The 22,818-nt window shown below is 39.7% G+C and overlaps 1 protein-coding gene and 1 long non-coding RNA gene across 2 annotated transcripts in view; both read right to left on the reverse strand.

Annotated features, from left to right (window-relative positions):
• LOC110359956 (uncharacterized) overlaps positions 1 to 22,815 on the reverse strand; it is a 41,146-nt gene extending 18,331 nt beyond the window's left edge. The window contains exon 1 of the long non-coding RNA XR_002415542.2: positions 826 to 22,815. This is a non-coding gene — a long non-coding RNA (uncharacterized LOC110359956). The remainder of the gene's footprint in view (positions 1 to 825) is intronic.
• The window catches only part of CCNY (cyclin Y), a 124,334-nt gene that overhangs the window by 100,936 nt on the left and 580 nt on the right, over positions 1 to 22,818 (reverse strand). The gene's annotated exons all lie outside the window — the stretch shown is intronic.

Raw genomic sequence — 22,818 nt, forward strand, 5'->3', positions numbered from 1 at the left:
AAGAGGGATAACATGCTGGTCATATACAGCTTCCACAGAAATAGCATACACTCAGCACACCATTAATGACTGAGCTTCTTTTATTTAAAAGATTAATTTCAAGCACTCAATCTTGAAAGCATGAATCTCAATTTATATGACAAGATTCCGAACTTGCTTCTCTCATATACAAGCAAAAGCAACACTAAAAACAAATATAGGATCTGACAACAACAGAAGCTTGTGGAGAAGAAGGAATGAAAACAGCAGGAGGAAAAGGAAGACTGTTGTTACAAGAAAAAATAAAAATAAACCATTTGTTATACATATGTAACTCACAGAAGATTCTAAAACATACAACAGGTTTTCTGTTTTTCTGTGGGACCCTAACACTCTCCACTCCTCGTATTTGCTACTGAGAAATAAAGGAGGTCACTAAAGAGCATCCACCTACTTTATGTGACCTTGAGTTACTAACCCCAAATTCTAAGCTTGCAGAAGTAAATGTCAGACAAGCACTTTAAGCATGAAGAACAATCTGTGATATGAAAGTGTGTTACTACTCACTTTGCAATCCCGAGTACAGGAACACAGTGCCCAGACATTTGAAAGAGAAAAATAATTGGATTTAGCTCCTCTAGAGCAACTCAATAATCAAAAAGCCCAATGGTATTGATCCATATGGCACTTCCGAGTGCCTAGTCTGAAGTCTAAAATAGAGTAAGCGTGGTGGTCTCAGCCCGAGTCCCCCCAGATGCCGCTAAAACTCCTCTCCTTTAATGCAGACCAGCTGACTTTCTGGTAGGACACATGAGAAGAAACTGTGTTTCTCTGAACACGACAGACCATAGGAAAAACAAAGCACCAACAACTTCATAGCACAGCTACTGGTGGCAGAGAAGGTCTCCGTCTGCATTGCTTTAAGGAACAGAGAACTTGCCCCTCATTGCCTTCAGAACGTTTATTATCTAGCATCATAATGCTATTTCTGTTAAGCTGCATATGGGAAAGCAGCAGGAATTAAGAGTAAATACCAGAACTCCTGTCAAAAGCAAAATCATTTCAACAAGCTACAAACACGTGTCATTGTCTCCGTGAGTGTAGTTACTGCGCTTTGTCTTGCTCTTAACAGTTTTCATTCGATCTCAGCCACACAATAAACAACAAGACTTCAAGTTTGTTCAGTTTTCCCACTCAGGATGGGGCAGGGGACACTCAGATTTGGAGGGATTCATAGAAATGGTTATTTTTCAAACGGGATTTAAACACAGCCCTACAAAACACTTCCCATTCAAGCATGTTTTCAGGGAACAGGAAAGGTTTTGGGAGCCAACGCATCTCTAAATTTGCAGGCTAATTTTTATGCAGTAGATTATTCACAGTACATTTCTCTAAGTACGAAGTAAAGCATGATAACAGTCCAGTTTGCCACACACTTTGTGGTTTAACTACAAGGACTAAAAAGCTGTTGGACCCCCGGAGAATGTCTGTGCGCAATTGTGCCAAAGCTTGAGCCAAAACTATCCCAGACTGCTTGAGCTGTGACAAAGCAAGAAACAGAAGACCCTGCTTTATGTATTACATAGTACAATCAGCATTCTACTTCTGATGTTGTGTGACAGTGATTTTCACTAGTTGGCATCCACTGAAAAATATATATATGTTGAATTATGCTATATACAGCCCTTGGACTACAGGTATACTTCTGTGCTGATCAGTAAGATACCTTGCATCATCTATAGGGATTCAAGTCCTTCACTTCCATCTCCTGGTACAAATTCATTACTCCTTTGTCAGTTAAAATGTAACAGTACCATCTGTAGCACTGAAATTAATATAATAATGAATAATGAATAAACTAAAAGATGACAACATACCTTTAAATTTTGATTCTGAATCACATGTATTTCTAGTGTATTAGTTACATTTCAATGCAACAACAAAACAGTTGGGCAAATTTTTTACTTCTGTGATTTTTTTAATCAGAGGGAAAAAAAGAAAAGAAATTCTTGCCAACCAAAGTAGTTCAGAGAATATTAAATGCTCTTCATTTCAAGCACAATTTAATGAGTGAATAAATATGTTAGAGCTACATAATTTAAGCATCAGGTATGTGACAAGATCTCAGTTTCAGATCACTGAAGACACCTGTGGTATTTCCTGCCTCTCCACGCAGGTGAAGCACAATGTTCCTATATGCAGGAACACTTATCTGAGGAACTCAAGAGCACACACAACTTGTGTGGACTCAGCCACTACAAACAGGTCAAAATCTGGCAGGGACTTTGCAAAGTCCTCAGACAAGAGGGCAGCCAAAGGCAAACCTTGGGTTCACATGAACTGTCCCGTCAGGCCTCGTGTAACGTGACAGGCACGAGACACGCGCCTCTGATATCCACAAATCAATGACCCACACACAAAAATGAGTTAAAACATTCAAAGCAGGAGATTAGTTTAGAAAGATTAAGTACAAGCAACATTAAAGTCATTACTATCGGGGGGGGGGGGGGGGGGGTGGAAATGGCGTTATATAGCTCTGGAAAAGGCCTCTGAAAATATTTCTAAGACACAGAAAACAAGCACAAATAACTAAATGCAAACCAGATCTCCTCTTCAGAAAAGGCACACACTACTGCCCATTCAGAGGTCAGTTACATACTAAGGTTTTGGCATCCCTCTGATTTTACAACTCCCAAAACAAAACAGAAAAACAAATTGAAAAAAAAAATCCCAAACCCAATATAATGTGTTAAGAATTGTTAACACTTTGGTTATCACATCTGCCATATATTTTAATGGTCACTATCTACTTTTGCTCCTAAACCAAACACGGCAATTCCTCTCAATCTGAAAGCTGTATACTTGCTAGAAATTATTTATTCACCCTCTGTTAGACAGGAGTTTGCTTCACACCATAAAATACAGCCTCTACTAGTTATCCATTCACCTTTCTGAAAAGGCATAACTGGTTTACCATTTGTTTTTGTTTTACATGAACTTTAGAACCTATATAGTTCCCTTCCCATAAAGACTCAGATGTGAGGAACCCTAAAGGTGTCTCCACCTCAAGTCCACATACAACTGATTCCCAAAAGACAAGAAGCTATAATTCAGCATTTGTAGTGGCAAAAAAAGGAGAAAATAATTACTCTTCTCCTACAACAGCAACACAGTGACTTCACAGACAAACATAAAGGAGCTTTTAACTGCAAATAAGGAAAGACTACCCAATTTCTCTCTCAAAGCATGCCAGAGTCCCCTTTCCACTTTGCCAAGCTCTTAAGGCCAGCTCTGGAAAAGGCATCAGATGATATCAGCTATCAACTTCAGAGCGCACAAGTGGCTTTGAAAGGAGACACTGATGTGAGCCCGCAGATTAAACAGGAAAATTCAAGCCCTTAAAAGGGATTACAGTGTTGAGACAAATGAGCACAGGTGTCACCGGCTTATCTGGAATTAGCATCAGAATTTGGGCCTTTCAAGAGTTTGAATGTTTAAAAGTCTGTAAATAAATTGATTTGGTGAAGGAAAATGATCTGTTCAAGAACTTAATTACCAAAGGGTTAAGTTTCTCTAGCACAGAAGCAAAGATGAGAGCTAGACAAAACACACAAAGATACTCCTTCCAAGGGACCGGTGTGCCCACAGAGACCAGGGTTAACCATGAAGCTTTTCTGCTCTCAGCACACTTGCAATTCTGTTCTGACTTCACTTTTGCGAGCAAATGAACAGTCTCTGCGTTACAGCATCACGCAACAGCCTAGAGCAGCCTTAAAGAGAAAAAGAGAGACTCCTCTGTAATGGAAAAAAAAACAAAACGCTTTCTAGCAACATAGTTAAGCAAAACAAAACTAACAATTTAAACACTTAAATGCTAAGGCATACAGATGTGATTTGTCAGGTGTTTTCCTAAAAATAACATATCTGAAATTCCCTGGAAAAAAGGCCATTCAATTATACTCTTGAAGGCTACTAAATCACTTGGTTTCTTCAAAGGGGACAGGAAAATAGCCCAGTCAGATCTTTCACACACTCAAATACTATAACAGAGGTTTTAAAGATTGAGTTTCTGTATCTTAATTTCACAGTGCCATCCCAGCAAGTTACTTAAACTGAATAATAAGCGTGTCTCTTAAGACAGCAGGTCCCCTCTGACTTCTGAGAATGTACCTCAGAGTTGTGTTATTCTGGCTGATACACGCAGTTGAACTCCTTGCAGGGAGGTTTCTGTTTCTCTTTGTGGATGTCTAGTTCATTAACTGAGAAGCACAACAGAAAATGAGAAAACTTCGCCTGAAAACGGGAGACCCCCATCACTCTGATTTAGCATTGTTACAAATGGCACGTGTACCCGGCCTTTCCTAACTGTGTGAGAAGTCCTCATTCAAAACCAGAAAAGTAACCAAACTATTTTTAAAAGTATTAATTTCAGATAACTAATTACATCAAAATTATTATAACAAAAATAGCAGATTCACAAGTGTATAAAAGAAAAAGTGCATGATTAAGCATCATTTCTTCAACCAAAATTAAAACAAATACACGTATTTCTTAGTTTGGCTGAGTTTCTTAATATGGCATTTTAACATTGTTCACCTCAGTTTCTAGCACACTTACATTTCAAGGTGATGCATCTATTTTGTAAATATTCATCCATGTTAACTTTCTATATAAAACATTTAGTAAGCAATGGGTAATAAATACATAAACAGAGAGGGAGGGACAGAGATACTATGTTTGCTTAGTATCTCCACAACAGTACTCTTGGCTTCTGTACCACTTTGCTGTGTTTTGCGTGTATCCTCAATACTTTCGATCTCAATGTTCTCAATATTCTGCAGTTTATAAACAGTCAGAAGTGCCAAACCATTCTCCATGTTTTTAAGTGTGTGTATATATATATATATGCAAATAGGTATATGTGGGAATTGCCATTGTTACTAGACGGATTAAAAAAAAAAAGAATGAGTATATGACAGATTAGCACATCAGCAAACAGTAAATTTACTCTATGAAAAAAGATGTTTTTCACATAGCAACAAAGAGCAGAAAATAGTCAGAGGACTATAAAGGATCATGTGAAATGGAAACTGTTGGAAATAAATTGGTAGGATTTCAGTTGTAACAAGATGCTTCTGAAAATACATTAATTTCAAAATCAGAATATTCAACTACTCAGAACAACGGATAAAGAAGAACAGTCATGGAGAAAAGGGACAATTCTTCAGTAATCTATGATGATTTCTAAGCATCAGTCGGCATAAGGTAAGGAAGTCCAAGTGAATAAGAAAACAAGCAGTGTTCATGAATAACAAAATTTTCTTTTAAGCATGGAAATCTGTCATGAATGCATAAAGAATATTTCAATGGTGATACAAATAAAACTGGAATTACTAATAGTCTAACAGCTAACTTAAAATGACAGAAGAGCAGCCTCACAAAGAAAAAGCATTTCCAGCTTGGTTAGCAGATAAACAAAAACCAGAATTAACAATAACAACACTTGCTTGCAATTTTCATTCATTAGAGCAACATTCTTCCACTCCCTAATGATAAAGCTAAAATAGAATAAAGAACTGGGATAGTAAACACCAAAGCAAAGACTTTCGTTTTGTTAAAAGCTAAAAGCCTTCTCCTGTCTTTCCATCTGCCCAGCTGGAGTTTCAGTGCCCATCACTGAACCAGCTCTGGTTAAAAAGCAATAGGAGGATTAAAGCCAATAGTGGACTCTGACTGTTCACCCGCCAATTCAATACAGCCACCTCCGGGCAGAAACACAAGGTGGGTTTGCTGTTCCTTGTCCCTGACACAGCTACCGCTGCCGAGCACATCTACTGAGCGCCAGAGACAGAATGAACAGAGAGTAACAACGCTGGGCCGGGGACACTCCGCTAAAACGCCCATTTTGCATGTAATATTCCATGTCACGCTGTACACCTGCACTGGAGGTACTTATCAGCTGGTTTTGTCTTATCTTTAGATACAAAGAGCTGCAGAACGCCAAAGGGTTGTTTATTACTTGTGTATAAAACTTTCACTTTCGGGGAACCTGAAGAAAGGAGCCTCTAAGACATCAGTGAAGTCACAGGCAGCAGCCAGGAGTCAGTAACAGCAAACGGTGACAGAGAGATGACAGAGTAATATCACCTGCTGTCTATTTGCTTTCACATCCAAACCTTGTGAAGTAGCATCAGACAATGTAGAGGTTCCTCTGCAATTTCAGAAATGATTGGGGTTGGCTTTAGAATGATGATAGAAGCCATATTAAAAACGGACACGATGCCAAACCTCAGAATTTGAGCTAGATAAGGGGCAGTTTCAAAAATACTGATGGTGCAACATTTTGTAAGTTTTATCTGTTGGGTTCCTCATCAGATATTCAAGATATTCAAAAGACATGGACAGAAATTAATATTTTTTTTTAACCAGCTCAAAATTGCGAGGATAAAAGGTGAAAGTATTTTCTTAATCAGTGTTCTGGACAAGCTTTAGATAAAATACATACAAATTATGGTCTAAAATGTCACCTGTTGACTATGCTAAACTGAATATTCTGAACACTAATATTTTGTGAAATGCAATCTTTGAAAAGGTTCTTCTACTCACTGGAAATGAAAGGGAACCGAAACAACAACACCATAAATGCATGAACACCTGACTGTGGTCTCGAACAGCAATACTGCTTCCTCCTTGAATATCTATCTTGTGAATAAGTGCAGTACAGGGTGTGGGGGGAATGTTAGATTGTTTTCCCCTACAACATTGTTTAAAGCACCACTGGATTTTAAATGCACATCTGCTTTCACCATGTGGCTAGTTCTCAACTTTAGCTTAACATCTGTGTTTTACTTACCTTTCAAGTACATAATTTTTGCAATTACTAAAGCTGCCTATATAATCAAGTGCAGTATATTCTGGAAGACACCTTCTCTAGAAGCAAATGCTTCCTTTCATCCCGTAGTAGTGCATTTCCCAAGATAAATCCAGTTCTCTTCTCAGTGTGCTAACAATGCAACACGCAGAGCAGCAAAAATTTAACTGTTAACAGAAGTTTCATGTTTTCAGTTTCTTTTCCCCTTCACACACTGCTCCTAGGCCAGGAAAACCCAGACTATGAAGCACAGCTGATGGTTTCACTGCATTCCCACCAAGAAGTATTTATAGGCCATGTAATACTCAAATCACCCCCAGCATTCTAAGGAAAAAAAGTTAACAACTAGAGACACCGTAAGGCTGACCGGCAGCTCCCGCAGAAATTAGGAAGCCAGGACTGAAGTAAACTAACAACTTACTTTTGGAAAGCTTGTGCCATTTCCACAGCCGGCTCTGGGCAAGTCGACCCCTGCTCTTCCCTTTAGGCCAAAAGCAAACATCAGTCTGTAAGGGCACGTAATTTTAGCGCATAAGCACTAAAATCATGTTTCACATTGAAATCTGATTCTCATGTCCTTATAAAACATAGCAGTATGTGATAATGATCCTTCTGAACTTCGGGGTTTTGTTAAGAAAAAAAAAGCAAACAACAAATAATTTGTATTTTTCAACATTCTAATTGACTCAGAAAACTTGTCACAGTGTGTGCTCATAGACCCTCAATGTAGTGTAGGCCCAGCAAGATTCAACTGTCAAATATCTAAGGATGTTTGCTGCTCACATACCAGCACCTCTCTGGAGGACTCCAGAATGTGACCCTCTGCCTGGGAATACAGGAGCACACTCCAAAGCAATCCCATGGGCTAACTTACTTTCCTGTACAAGAGGCAACCCAAATCTAATACAGAGGTTTATAAACAAGCAATTTATATATTTACATATATAGAGATAGATATATACATTTATATATATTTTTAAGATAGTATTATCTTTCCTTTAAAAACAGGGTCACATCCAATGACAACTCTATTCCCCATGTCAATCTTTTACACGTTCAGAGGTATTTTTCAGAAGTTACACATTCAGAGGTATTTTTCAGTTCTGTGAGGCTCTTCGTCTAATATAGCGCAGTGCAGATGTTTCTGCACACATCCTCTGATACATGATCTTGACCAAGTGTGGGATTTCTCAAATTCTCTGTTACATGGTAATACAACACTTAAAGATAAATATGTAAGGCACTTTTTGGAAAGAGAGAACATTTAGTAAAGGTTTATTTTGCATTTGGTTTTTAACCTTACAGAGTAATCAAATGGTTTGCATTTATGAAAGTCAACCTTATATAGTGAATATCTTAGCATATTCTGTACAAACAAATATTCATCAGAAAATATGGTCGGCAGTAAGAGACCCTTAGTCTGAAGGAAGAGAAGGAGCTAGAAGAGCAGTTGGTCAGCTACCTTTTAAATACACTTTCAGAGAGAAAATAGTTGAGACAATAAAAAGATCTGTCCTTTGCTAAACCCCATGATGGGTTAGAAAAGCTGAGAAAGGATTTCAACAGGTCAAGGTTGTAACCACCATCAGAGCAATTATAAATTACGCTCTAAGTAGAGATGAACTTCACTCAGAAAGAAAACAGCAAGTCAAATGCATCATTTAATGCTAAATTCATCTTCCACGGAAGAGCGAAGCTGCTGATCTCGTTGTACACACGTCCCAGCCAGGTCCGCGAGCCCATGGGGCGCTTCCCAGCCCCACAGCAGCGGAGCTGCCAGCCCGGAGCACTGAGAATGAAAACTCCTACATGAGCCATCAACTAAGGACCACAACACAGAAGAATAAGAGTCTTCAGCTGTTACCTTTGACTCTATTTGATTTATATGTTCCCAGCAGAAACTATGCCCCCATGGCTTCTACATTCACACAGAACCCCTTGTTTTCTTTACAGAAGGATTTTAGTTGTGGCATTTTTTATATATACATACATGTATACACACACACACCAAAAAAAAACCAAACTCACGCTACAACTAAAATCTATTCCATAAATCTTACAGCACTACATTACTTTCAAACCAGTGATTTTACTACAAGAACTAGATTAACTTTTACCTTGACCTGAACTGGCAGAAAAACTCTCAATTTCTTTCTTTACAGTCCTCAGAAAACTGCTGTGTGCTCAAGGAACTCCCAAAACTTGGTTTTAAGAGCTGCCTCAATACATCACCTCGGAAAATAAAGATACATTTTCTTAAACGTACTTCCACTGAGTTCAGTTAAGGGTATTTACAACAGATCAGTATTTAACCCCAAGTGAGTTTTAGAGCTGAGAGAAGGGTATTTAAGCAAGCAATTTAGGAACTCTGAAATTCCTACTACAGTCTGTAGTACCAATGAATAAAACAGAATTTCCCTACCCATTTGCCATATGTCTTCTCATGTGTTTCAAGGGCTTTTAATTCCCTCACAAATTTACTTGTTGACATGGAGATTGCTTTGCTTGAAAGATGCCCACTGTTATTTACAGTGCTAGCTTGCGGCATCAAGATACTGCCTTTAAAAAATAAAAGTATTTTGTAACGGGGAAAGAAAAGAATTGCCATTAAGGGGAAGAGGACATACATTAACTCAAAAATAAATTCATTTTCCCAGAGTCTGGCACAGTATTTGCAAGATTATTTAATATCCAAATTGCCTTCAGCTTTCTTTGTAAATCTCATCAATCCTTTTTGTTTAATTCCATCTTTCTGGTAAACAGAGAGCTGAGGGCATTATTGTTGTCTGAGCGTGAAAACACAATAAGTCACCCATTATTAATATATTATATTAATAAGCACAGGCATGAATACATAAAGAGTGTTGTCCATCACAACAACCTTCATCTGCAAGTAATTTCTGATTCTCCATTGTTTATTAGGTCAATGTACCACCATGGAGATGATAACGATCCCTTTTAATCAAAGGAATTAAGCTAATGGAAATAATTAATGGTAACTACCACGGTATTCGTTATTTATTTAAGATACATAGGCACATGCCTGTGACTAACTGCTATATATTGTCATAGGAAACCTGTGCCCTTTTCCCCCCATCTGTTTTAAGCTCCACCAACAAATCCCACTAAACAGAAGTTTATTTATGGGATGAAAAATGCTATCATGACCCATTCCTGGATAATAACTTCAGCTTCTTAGGGTAAGAAAGCTTACTTGTTGGAAAACAATAAACCCTGCCACAAAGGGATAAACAGAAGACAAAAGAGAAGGATCCAATGAAAATATACTGGGTAAACAAAGAAAACACACACAGAGAGCAAGACAGACAGAGGTAATGCCATGTAGCAAGGACAGAAAATTGCTTTCTTGAACCAAGTCTTAGGTTTTTCTCAATCGATAAGTAAATGTTGTCAGACTCTTACTTTAAAGATGCTGCAGAGATCTTTCCAGAGATTAAACAGGCTCCTGGATGGAATTATTTTCCAGATTACAGCTATATATTACCAACTCTCTAGAAGACATCAACAACAAAACTTTATCAGCATATACTTTCCCTTTTATTTTCTAACATATTAAAAAAAAGTACCTGAATCCTGAGCATCTCGCAAGAGCAAACTCCATGTTCTCAATTATTTTAACATGCGTTTTTCTCACACAGGCCCTGTTTAGCAAACTTATCATAGGACTTAACTGCAAGATAAGAACAAGCTCAGATGCTTTAATATCTTTGCAAATACAAGCGCTTTACAGCTAGCAATGGACTTCAGTGTACACTTTACTTGCACTGCTGAACTGAAGCTTCATAATACCAAATTATGTAGTACACCCCTGCCAAAGTGGTTATACCAGGACTTATCTTCCCCCCATCCGCCTTGTTGATAGGTTACCTCCAACAGCTTATTTCTGGTACACCTGCATTAAATGCCTTGATGAAAAACAGGATTAAAATCCCCACATAAGAACTGATGATGGCTCAAGCAAGTCAGCACCTTCTCTTGAGATCTAAATGCCTCCACTAATTTTTGTCACATAAATAACACAAGTCATAGAGCTACAGCAGCATTTGGCAGCAGGCTGACTTCACATGTCACATTCCCTACAGGTTTGAGTAGCACAGCGTGATTAGACTGAAGAAGCAGCTTGTAGAGCTGCTGGCATGGCCAGCAAGTAGAGCACTGGAAGAACTCACAACCATTTCAACAACTTTCTGCAAAACACTCCTTCCGAGAACAAGTAGACAACAGGGCTGGAGAGCCTTTCTGACCCACAGAGCCACAAAATAAAACCTTCACATGGACAGGAGCCACAAACAAAACCAAGGGAACGAAGACTACCAGACATGGGCCACAAGTGGGAGATGAAAACTCCTTGGTCCCATCACCCCTGGTGGGACAGGGCTGGGCTGGACCCAGCACCCCAACAGTGCCAGCCCTGCCCACCCCCAGGGTGACACCCTGGCCAGAACAGTCATCACCAAACCATCAACCACCTCAGAACTCAGAAGTCACACGATGCCACTCCCTCAGTAAGAAGGAAAAACCTTTTTCAGCTGCAGAACCTGCATTTCAATTAGGTGATGCCAAATCAATCACATTGGAGTCCCCAAATAGCAACCGAGGAGATTCCTCATTTACATGAGGAAAGAAATGCAAAAATATGTAATTAGAGAAGATTTACATACAGCTGGACACATTGAAGCATGGGCAGATTATCAATTACAGAGATGGCAATTACCAAGAAATTCCTTCTTTGAATTGCTAATATTGCTACTAACTAAATCACTTTTCAGTGTACATGCATTCCACTACACTTTAAGAAGAAAAAACCTACACAACCTCAGAACCTATTTTAAGAATTACAAGTCATGCACCGTGGTTTATTTGTAATCCAGGACACAATTTCATCCTAAAGCACACATTTCCAAAAGTCATGAAGAAAATTATAGAGATCAAAAAGACATTCAACGCTCCTTAGAAGTCCAGGGGAAACACAGAACTCTTACCTTTCTGTGTATAAGCGTCACACAGATCTGAGAGAACAAGGATTATTTTATTTCCTTGACTGTACAACATGCATGAGAGGTGGCAAACTAGGAATGTACAGCAAATGTCAAAAGGCAAACATGATGTAATCTAAAACCGAGTTTTGAAATCAACATTGAAAGTTACGATGCCATCCTGGAGTCATCACACAGACCCTGCTCTAGAATACACTGTATGTGCTGTGTACTCTTCATAGCTCGAAAAGCACAGCAAACCAGAAGGGGTCGAAGAAGTGGTGATGAAATCAGACATGGGAACTTGTGTTTGTTGTGAGGAGAAAAAGGTTGGGCTGAGAAGCACAGGCAGGAGCAGGTGAGGCAGACTCTGACACACATACAGCAAAAAGGGACGGGAAAGAAGTGAAAAATCAGACAATCTTGCTGAAGCTACAGATACGGAGGAGGGCAATGATCTAAAAGAAATACATTTATATTTCAGGTCACAGCTAGTTTTAACATTATATTAGCAACAAAGCAAAAAAGGAGAAAATAATACCTTACTTTAAAAATGCTATTTTCCAAAACACTTGTTAAATATAAAATCTTAGCTACAAATATTTCATTCAAGAATACACACACGCAAAAAAGTTCGGGGAGGGGGTAAGAGTCAGCTGCCTACCCCCAGTCTGTGTTTCCAACAGAGCCAGGAGGCACTGCCCTCACTTCTGGAGACTCCTGAGGCTCCCAAATATCCCAAGGACAAATGCCATGCTGGGTGGACACCATGCAGTTATCCAGCAGCCCAGGAACAGAAGAGGCCCCCAGCCACAACCCTGGCCACCAGGAATGGGGGAGAAAGGAGCCGTGAGCAGGACCTCAGTGCACATGCCCCTTCCCTCGGGCAGCAGCTTGCCCACAGCCGCCTTCTCTTCAGCACATCGAGCTCGGCAGAAGTCACAGTCTCAAAAAGCACCATACTTCACACATTCTTTTCTCAAATAACAAGTATATTGATATCCACATGAACCCGTTTTGAGATCACCTACACAAAATCAGAGACAAAAGAACCGCTGATGGCTTCCTTAAGATCTCTTCTCCTTTTCTACCTACACCCACGCATAAATTCAGTGCTGTTGAATTACAAATTTATATGTAAAAACTGAAGGATGAAGTCAGAAAAAATTTAAAAAAAAAAAAGAAAAGAACCCACACAACCAAAATATAAGAGCAGTTGTTCAACATAAGTTCAGATTCCCATGGAGTAACATAAAGCTTCAGCGTTTGGATTGCATAAACTGTGATTCAAATTCTTGTTATAAAAATAACTGTTTACTATAATATTTTTTAAAGAAATGTGACTTGAGGTCAAGAGCTTACTTTTCACAAAACATTCGTGTCCAGTTAAATTTAACTTGGCAACGTCCCTTTCACTTAAATATCAATTTTGCCAAAGGGAAACAAGTTCCGAGATGCAGAATTTACATCACTGCTTATATGTGGATTTTTTTTTGCCTGCTTCAGCTTTCAAAGGCAGTATTGGTCTGTTTTTCTCCACCAAACAACCATTTAGGTCTCCCCTACTACCTATTTTTTTTAATCACAGACTGGCTCTCCAGAACCACCTCAGCTAGAGGAATCTTTCTCCCATCTAAACCCTTGAAAAGTGCACAAACCCCTCAGTAAAATTACAACAATTCCCATTTCTTTCTAAGCCTGACACAGAAAGGGTAACTGTATATTGCCCAAGCAGTATACTAGACACCATCTCAAATGGTTTATCCAAAAAAAGGAGGACATTTACTTGCAGAAAGCATGGTTTGAAAGCTTAAAATGCAATTGCATCTACGAACTTCTCACACTCCACTGTTTTCTGGATTTCTGCCAGGTAGGAACAGTCACAACAAAAAGGTTCGAGAACAAAGTGCCCCTGAGAGCTCCGCGGTCACAGGGAGCATCGGGTGGGACTGACACGTAGTTTTAGCAGAAGCACATGCAAAAGATCTCGTCATTCGCTCATGAAGCTGGATTTTATCCGGATGCTTATTTTAACATCTGAACTGCTAATCTACTACATACAACCCCATAGCAAGAAATAACAAAATACTAATCACAAGAAATCTCCTCTAACTTCATTTCAGAATCTCTTCTCAGGAAATGTCCATTCCAAATGCAGACAGATCTACCTGTGATTACTATTTAATATTCAAAACACTAGAATTTCAGACCATATATCTGAACAATTATGTCAAGAGGTTAATCATGTTCCCTATTTTTACAGTGATAATGGCAGAGAATTTCAAATGTAAGAAAGATCATCCTCAACAGACTTTACAGAGTTTAGGGATCCAAATAATTTAAGATCCTGCCTACAGCTGTAGTTGAACTTGTATTTGCAACCAGAAATAAAATTGTTTCTAAGAAGAACTAAAACTGTTCTTTTTTTTCCTAAGTACAGACACAGTAATGCACTGAATGGTTCGGCAAAACGCTGCAATAACTGGACTTACGATTATTAATTTTATCTCTGTTGATTTCAGTTATATAGTTTCATAAACTTACTAAAACCAAAACAAATCCTTTCAAGATCTCCACATGAAAACAAAACAAATAGGTATTAGAACAGATTATATAGATCCTGAGACATAACAGCTACGATACTATCTCCCAAACACACGGGAGACTGCAGTCCTATAATAAACAAAACAACCATCTAGAAATAAAAAATTCTATTAGGATTATCTACATGGTCTCAATCATAACTTTTTCTAACCTATACTTCACCCTGGTTATTTTAATAGAATTCTTTGAGGAGGAGGAAATCCAGGGGTACACACACCAAATCAGTAGAGACTACATCCTACCGAATGTAAACTGCGTATATGATGGTATAACATACAGGCAACTTTTTTCAAGCCAGAAAACAGACAAGATCTAAAACTCTCAACATCGGCTCAGGAATCAAGAGCTCTAATTAATTTCAAATGCTGAAAGACCTTCTTCAAGGTCTTCACACCACTTGCATCATTTTACAGAATACCACAGCTCACAACGTAGTTCAGAGATGCAGCTACTGGTTGTAAAGCTCACTGACCACAGCCTGAAAGTTTCTTTTAGCCAAAGCAGGGAAGCGTGTCCTGCCTTGCTCAGGACCAGCTGCAACTTTGCATCTTCAACTAACGCAATCTTCTTCCTGAAGAAGGTCAGAAAAGGGGATAAAGAAACCACAGTACATTTAGATGTAAAACGGAACTATTGATAAATACTAAAAAACACAAACAAAACCACCAAGCACAGAAGCAGAACTACTGCCAGTCACTTCACATACACAACCTCACATACACTCACAATTCCTAAATTACCCCATCCTTAGAAAGTTCATACAGAAGTGCAAAAGTATGGGATAGTATTTAAAAACATATTTGCTGATCAAGTATAGTTGCTTTCTCGTGCAGTATTATTTTCAATATCTGAAATCAATGCATTCTTCCCAGCAACAAAGATGGTAATAAGTTCCTTTATCAGCTGGGAGCATCCGGGAAGATGATGTGACACATGACAACACAGCAACAAAAAGGTACCATTTCCCAGAATACTAACGTGCAGGGATAAACTGCATAGCAGAAACAATTTTAAGCAAGCCAGTAATCCACTAATTTGCTCCAAATCTATAAAAGGATCCCTGTACCAGCAGTCTCACATCTTCACTTAGTAACAATGCACCTTATCACGCCATTTTGGGTAGCCTGGCTTTACAAAAACCTGGAGCAGTTTCCACATTTTCTTTATCTTCTGTAACAATTCTGTCTCCTTACAATCCAGCTTTTCGATTCAGGAATAATTCATCAATTCCCACTCTTAATTAAATAACAATGCCTCAAAGAAAAGAAACTTTTAAAATTTCAACACAGTCTCATATTACTTTCAATACTGTTGAAAGTAAATCTTTGCACGTCCCATCTGATATCTTCTGGATCTCGGCCACAGCTGTATAAGAAGCATTTTGCAGACAAAAAAAAGAAACAACTAGCAAGCAAAAAAGCCTGAGAAACAATTTTTTTAAACTAAAGTTGGGTGTGTTGTTTGTTTGGGGTTTTTTATTTCACAGAAAATTATGAATCGGTAGTTGAAGCCTGACTTTCTTCTTCCAAAAAGAGATACAAGCAGATCCCAGCGCAGGTGTTCTTCCCTTCTAAGAACCACAGGAGAGAAGAGTGTGGGAAACACCCTGCAAGGTGGACAACAATACACTTTAAATCTTAGGATTAGCACTACTCCATAAACTTGGCCTAGCATTCAAACATTATAGTTTCCTGCAATATTTTACACCAACAAAGGTAGTAATAAAGTGCCACTCAAAGGGACAAAAATATCGCTTTTCTCAATATATTTCATTCAAAGCATCGTAAGCTATAGGACAAGAGCAAGACTTTTGCAGTGCAAACTGCATCTATGATGGCAAAAGGTATTTTAGTAAAACGGTTACAACATTAGCCAGACTTAACAGAAACAGAGTTATTCTGCGAAGAAATAAAGAGAGAAGTAAATAACATCAGTTAATGAAAAAGTGTACATTATTCTTGCTGATCTTGTCTTAGCTGAATGATAGCTGGTCTAATAAATCCTTTACAGGCCAAAAATGTGACAAGTGTGAGGAGAAAGGAAACAAATAAAAACAAAAGGGGGAAAAAAGGATTTGATGCAAATTCTCCAACCAGCTTCCACTTGTAATTTCCCATTAATGTCAACCACAGTTCCTTGGCCAGCTTCTATACCAGCTAAGGCCTAGTCTTCAGGACAATGCTGCTGCTTCCCGGTTCTTTCTCCATTTAGTTCAGACTAATGAAAGCTCTAAATTTCAGCTCATCCTCCCAGAAGAAGCTCAAGAGCTGCTGACGCTCAAACTGAACTGCCTGGAGGATGTGGATTATGATGACAAATGAGGTCTACACAATCTGCAACAAAGGTAGTTGCAGTCGACCTCAATAAAACCATCTCCGAATGTTGGTCAACATCTGCAAAAAGTTTCACCGTGTGAAACATGAAAATCCCAACAGTCCATTTCAGCAGTTCTGGAACACGTGCTTTTCAAGTTAGACTGTAAGGAGACAAAACGGTTACAGAAGACACAGAGGGAGTAATAACTACTCCAGTGAAGGCACCACCTAAGCATACTGCTGGGAGTATTCTATCTAAATAACAAATTACTGAATTTCAGAAGTTTATTAATATTTACTAGCTCTTCACACACATTTCAGAGATGATATATTATATATTCTGCAGGTTGAAGTAAAAAATATCATTGCATATATCAGAATGGACATAGAAAAATAACAGATTTTAAAAGCTCTTGTTATCCAAGTTCAAAAGAAAAGAAGCAAGAGTAATGCTGATTCATCTCTACACAGAAAGCTCAGAGAAAAGCTATACACTGTTTCTGTTTTCCACTGATAAAGGGTATATCATATTGCAAAGATATTAAACGGGAAGATATTTAGACTCTGTCTGACCTGCAGCTGGCTGGTGGGACCAGGACAGCTATTAAGCAGCACAAGGCTCTGCTCACTTATTCCCCTTCCAGCCTCACGATACATCACAGAGAGCAGCTTCAAAAAGCATCAGGGAGTTTTATGTGCATGGGTGCCAAACTTCAGGACTGCTTTTTGTACCATCTGACCTCAAGCAAGGCCTGAAGGTGCAGTAAACATAGCCTGAAAGTCTGAAAAACCTTCAGTAAGCACATAAAATTATGTAAAATAGCTATGGCCACACAGTGGAGAGGTTTCCACTCCTTTTAAATATGTTGTTATTATTACATGTAAAATCTAAGGCAAAAAAACTGCCTCTAAACCAGGAGTCCTTTTGTTTTCAGAGACCTACAATTTTACGTCTTGTCATTCTGCTTCAAGGACCAATTTGCCCAGCCAAGGCTGCTGATCTTGTGTAACTCACTTTCAAGGAAAATCTTAATCACAGTGCAGTGCACTAATAAAATTCGTTAGAAGTTCAAATACGATTAGCCTTAGCATGTGTGCTTGACAGCTTCTACAGCTAAATATGAAAATACTGACTTCATAAAGAGCATAAATTCAGTGATTTAATGTGAACAATGTGAAAGTGAGGCTTTAGGAAGGCTCTGTACAACATGATGGTGTCTGTTTGAGAAGGAGGGCACAGCACAGAATAGAGATGAAGCTGACAGCAGAAGACAAAAGCGAGCTGGGAGGTGTGCATCACCAGCAGCATGCAGCTTAGCACCACGTTCAGTGATGTAGGCCACAGCAGGTTCTATTTTTAATTTTTTGATGCACCAGATTGCAGCGGTACCTTGATACATGACCTCTGACAAATGCTTAGGTCAGTAATGCAAACAGTACTGAAAAGCATATAGATCACCTCGGTGCAGGAACTGCGGCTGAGGGAAGGAGAAAATTTTGGAAAAGATTTTTCTGTAAACCAAATAGACTTTTTTTTAGAGAAGGGCTACCCTTTCTGTTAGCAGGAATGTCTGCGTGCAACATAGTACATCTTTGATTTGCTTCTGAAGTGCTTGTATCTTGACTTTTATGAATGTAGGTCAATTCCTTCACAACGTGCAACCCGTCATGCCCCAGCTCTTGAAAACACCAGCACTCCCTTTCAACAAAATTTCATTAGGTATATAGGGCAGACATTTTAAAACTTTCCTGTATTTTGCTAAAAATCTCACAATTCCTATAAAACCCAGTAGGCAGAGACACACAAATACTAACTAATTTCATTCCAGAGACTCCCACTCAAGAAGGTGGAGAAAAAGTATATAAATGAACAAATAAAGAGCTTTTTAAACAGCAGTCAATTCTTAAGAGCCTGTGCATTATGCAGCAAAAAATTAACATGATTGGCCCACCATGAAAAGGGCTGAAGAGGTTTATCAGTGATGCACAGTTGCACAGGATGACACTATCTGAGCTAGCAATGAAAAATGACCCAGTGACATCAGCAGGAATTTACAAAGAGGGGGAAAAAATCTCATTTTCTGGGGAGGGTGAGAGGGGGAAGAAAGGTAAAGACAAGACAGAGGAGGGGTTAATCATTAAGCACTGTCTTTCCTTCAAAGGAACTCTCCATCTGGTCTCTGTTTCAAGAACAGTCTCTTGGCCAAAGTCATTACAGGGTATCAACTTTGCTTCATACCATCCTATTTGTGGTAAGACATCCCCTGTGCCCCCTCACGATAGCTCCATACTTGAAACTCTTACTACAGAAATCATGCTTCAAACAGAGAAACCACATTTGAGCACATGCAGCTTTTTCAAGAGTGAAACCAGTGGCAGATGTGGCTGATGTGAAGAGTAAGTGCAGACCAGACTATGGTCAGTCCAGGCACCCAGGATTTAGACAGTGCATACACCAAGGTGCTCGCACAGATAAAAGGTTATATGCAAATGAGATACAGAATGTGACACACTAAGGTTTCTACCATTTTTACTTGTTGTTGTCATTAACACTGCTGTAAAAAACGTCCTGAAGGCAAACAGAGCTAGGAATCTGCAAGTGCTGAACCCACTGCCATGATTTTCTTAAAGCAAATTTTTAAATGTGAAGCATTGAAAAATGTTGAATCTTTCTCTCAGCAATAAATCAAACAGTAACCTCTGTACATTACATTTATTCTCTTGCTCTTTCTCCAAAAAAAAAACAGCAATAAACATCTGTTAGGTGTTCCTCCTTATCATGACAACAACAAAAAAAAAAGGCATTCTGGTGACTGCACAATATTCAGAGAGGCAATTTTTCACATTTGTAGGTTTTTAAAGAAATCTGCTACCTTCTTAGAAATTTTGGGAGGAAAAAAAGGAAGAAAGCGAAAATCACCATTATCATTCTCCAGAATAAGTCATTTGATAAATTCCTCCTCATCAAATATCTTTCAGAATTCCCTTCTCTTTCAGATACCACTTCACAGTTGTGAAATATTACACAAACTGAGATTTTCTGACAAGGTACCAATGACATAGAGGTAAAATCTTGCTATAAAAGCCACTCCTACAGAAGGAGAATTCCTTCAATCCTTCTCTGAATAAATACTACTGGGCTGGATATTGTGCTTGAATTACAGGAGACAATTCAAAGGCATGATCTTGAGGCAGATTTAACAAATATATCCATATGAAGTATATGAGTGGCAAACGTCAAACAGTTACCCCCGTACTAAAACGTCTAGTTAAATCACTCTTAAAGGTCTGACATCCGCCTCCTCTTTCTCCCCCTCCTATTGCCAGAATTGGGGCCTGCAAAACAGTGGAAACTGCTCATCTCTTTCAAAGCTTAAACAGCCCACAGCTGCTTTAAAGGTTCTAGAAGTTCTTGTTTTATTCAAGCAGCTTTACCCACTGCAGAAGATAAAACGTTTCATGAATTTCCATGAATCCGAGCATGAAAGCAACTTCCACATGAAACGCATTAACTCAGACACTGCGTGTCATGATTTGTTACAGGCCCCGAAAGTACCACTCAAAGACAAACGCTCGCTGGGGACAGAGCCCGACTGCCAGCGCCACGTGTTCCGAGCCCGTGGAAGGGCTCTCGCTGCAACAAGAGTGAGAAACGTGAATTCCAAGCGTCGAAAAAGTTTCAGTGCATCAGCCTTTGCCTTCACTTTGCCATAAACTTGGAAACGTTCCCCATTTGAGAAACTCTTGGAAATACTTTATGACTTGCAAGAACACTAAGGAATCAGCATCCAGCATCTTCTCTTCACAACACAGATAACCAGGCTATCATTCTTCCATTGTAAAGAACATCATTGTAAAATGATAAAAATATCATTAGAGTTCTCTGTTGTGAAGGTTTTTTGCCACTCCAGTGTCTCACCCAAAATATCTGTACGCCATGCAATTTCGAACAATCTCACAACAAAAACATAATGGCTAGTCTAATAGGAAATAAAATTTCACAATCATGGTATCATCTTATTACTTTCAGTAATCAGTCTACCATCTTTGACCAAAAGACCTTCAGTGAACAAGACTCCAGGGTAACAGACGTGTAACAAAGGACATTTCAAAAAGCTGTTTTACCCAAAGTGTCTCCAGTTGGTCTGTGTGTACAGACATTTATTGTCCATCAGTCTCCCCAGTGAAAACTTATTTCTCAGAATCTATCCATAAAAAGGGGCAAGACCAGAGTAAGGCACAAAAAGGAAACTCAAAATTGTTTGCTCTTTTTCAGAATTAAAGATAGCTTGCCCATTAGAAAATGTGACATTGTACTGATAATGGTCCCAGACAAATACCAACAAAATTTAAAAAGAAATAACACAAAAGGTATTTTATGTGTTCTAACAACAGCTTACAACTCTACAACTCTAGGCTTGAAACATCCCATCGTTTAAAGGAGAAGTGAAACAGAACACACACATGCCTTTCTCCAACAAATGAAACAAACCAGCAATAAATTTAAAAAAAATATATATATTTTTTTTTTCTTGCAAATTACTAAGATGCAGGAAGTTCTATGCATTACATGCATATTTTAACAAGCGCACATGCACTTACTATTTCCACCTATGCACTTCTTCCCAACCCGATTAAAAAAATCAAGAACAAGGAACAAAACCCACACATCCCAGACCAAAGATTTTACTGTAGACTATGTTGGTACAGATGGAGAAATCCGTACCATCAGAGAGCACTGCATGCTGCTATGCTGGACAGCACTGGTGCTCGAAGAATCAATCATTCATGGATCAACAATTGGTTCTTTCATCTCCCTGGCTTGCTCAGACCCAGACCATTATGAATTTTTTTCCATCTACTGATCCTGTTACACTCCTGTTTTTCAGCTGCATGTAGCAAAGACATCTGAAAAATATTCATATTTCCAGAATGTATATCATTATAAGAAATAAACTTAACCAGACAGGGGATCTACCTGCTTGTATGGGCTTCATAACTTTGCCAGCATCAAGAACTGACTTAACATCAAACTCTGTAATAAAATCACAATCAAATAACCTATGAAAAAAAAGTGGAAGGCAAACTGAAGCACACTGAGGTCCCTCTTTCTGGCTTTCTACCAAAGGCAGTTCATGTAAACTAATCCATGAGATAGCTGACCTTTTATCAGGTAAAGTTTTAGGACTAAGTACTTCAGCTAATCGAAAACTAAATTACATGTATACATTAAACCACATCTTTAAAATTAAGCTGTATTCTGGTTAGTCAGAACAGGAGCACATTCAGTCATTACTAAACCGGGGGAAATATGGCTTTTTTGAATATCACTGCAGAGAAAGAGAGGGAGAGGTGGCATTCATGATATCATAGAGTAGTGCCTCATCATGGCAGTAATGGGGAAGGTTGTCATGGCAAACAGTTCTCCCACTTTTACTGCTGGCTGGGTTTGTCCTTTAAATCCTCGCCCCTGCAGAGGCCCGGCAGGTGACATCCCAGGCAGGTGACGCTCGCTGTGCACCGCGGGGGCTGCACTGCCCAGCCCTGCCGGGAACGCGGCCCTGGGCCACAACCGAGACGGGTGCTTGAGCCACCGGGCCCCGCGGCGGGGACGGGTGTCAGCAATGTCACCTCACGGCACCGTGGAGGGAGAAGGGTCTTGGCAGCGCAGACCCGGGACCAAAACACCGCACCTTGCCAGAGGATGCGGCGGGGAGGGGGAGCTGCTGCCCAGCGCTGGCTGCCAGGGTCCCACACACCCTCCCTGGGGACAGGAGCAGCTCTGAAGGCTAAACCCCGCGCAATGTACCGCGACACCCCCGGGAGACCCACAGGGGCGGACACGGGGACCAGCACCGGGCCGTGGCGGCACGGAGGGGCACGGAGCGGCTCGGTGCCAGGGCAGCGGGCTCAACGCCGGGGCAGGGTGGCGGGACCGGCCGGCCCGGCCCCACCCGCGGGGCAGCCGCCCGGGTCCGAGCCGTGGCCCCGTCGCGGGGAGGGGAAGGGAGGGGAAGGGAAGCGGGGGTTCCCCAGGCCGCCCGCCCGCCCT

Source organism: Columba livia, chromosome 2, assembly GCF_036013475.1.
Source record: "Columba livia isolate bColLiv1 breed racing homer chromosome 2, bColLiv1.pat.W.v2, whole genome shotgun sequence".
NCBI classification, from domain to species: Eukaryota; Metazoa; Chordata; class Aves; order Columbiformes; family Columbidae; genus Columba; species Columba livia.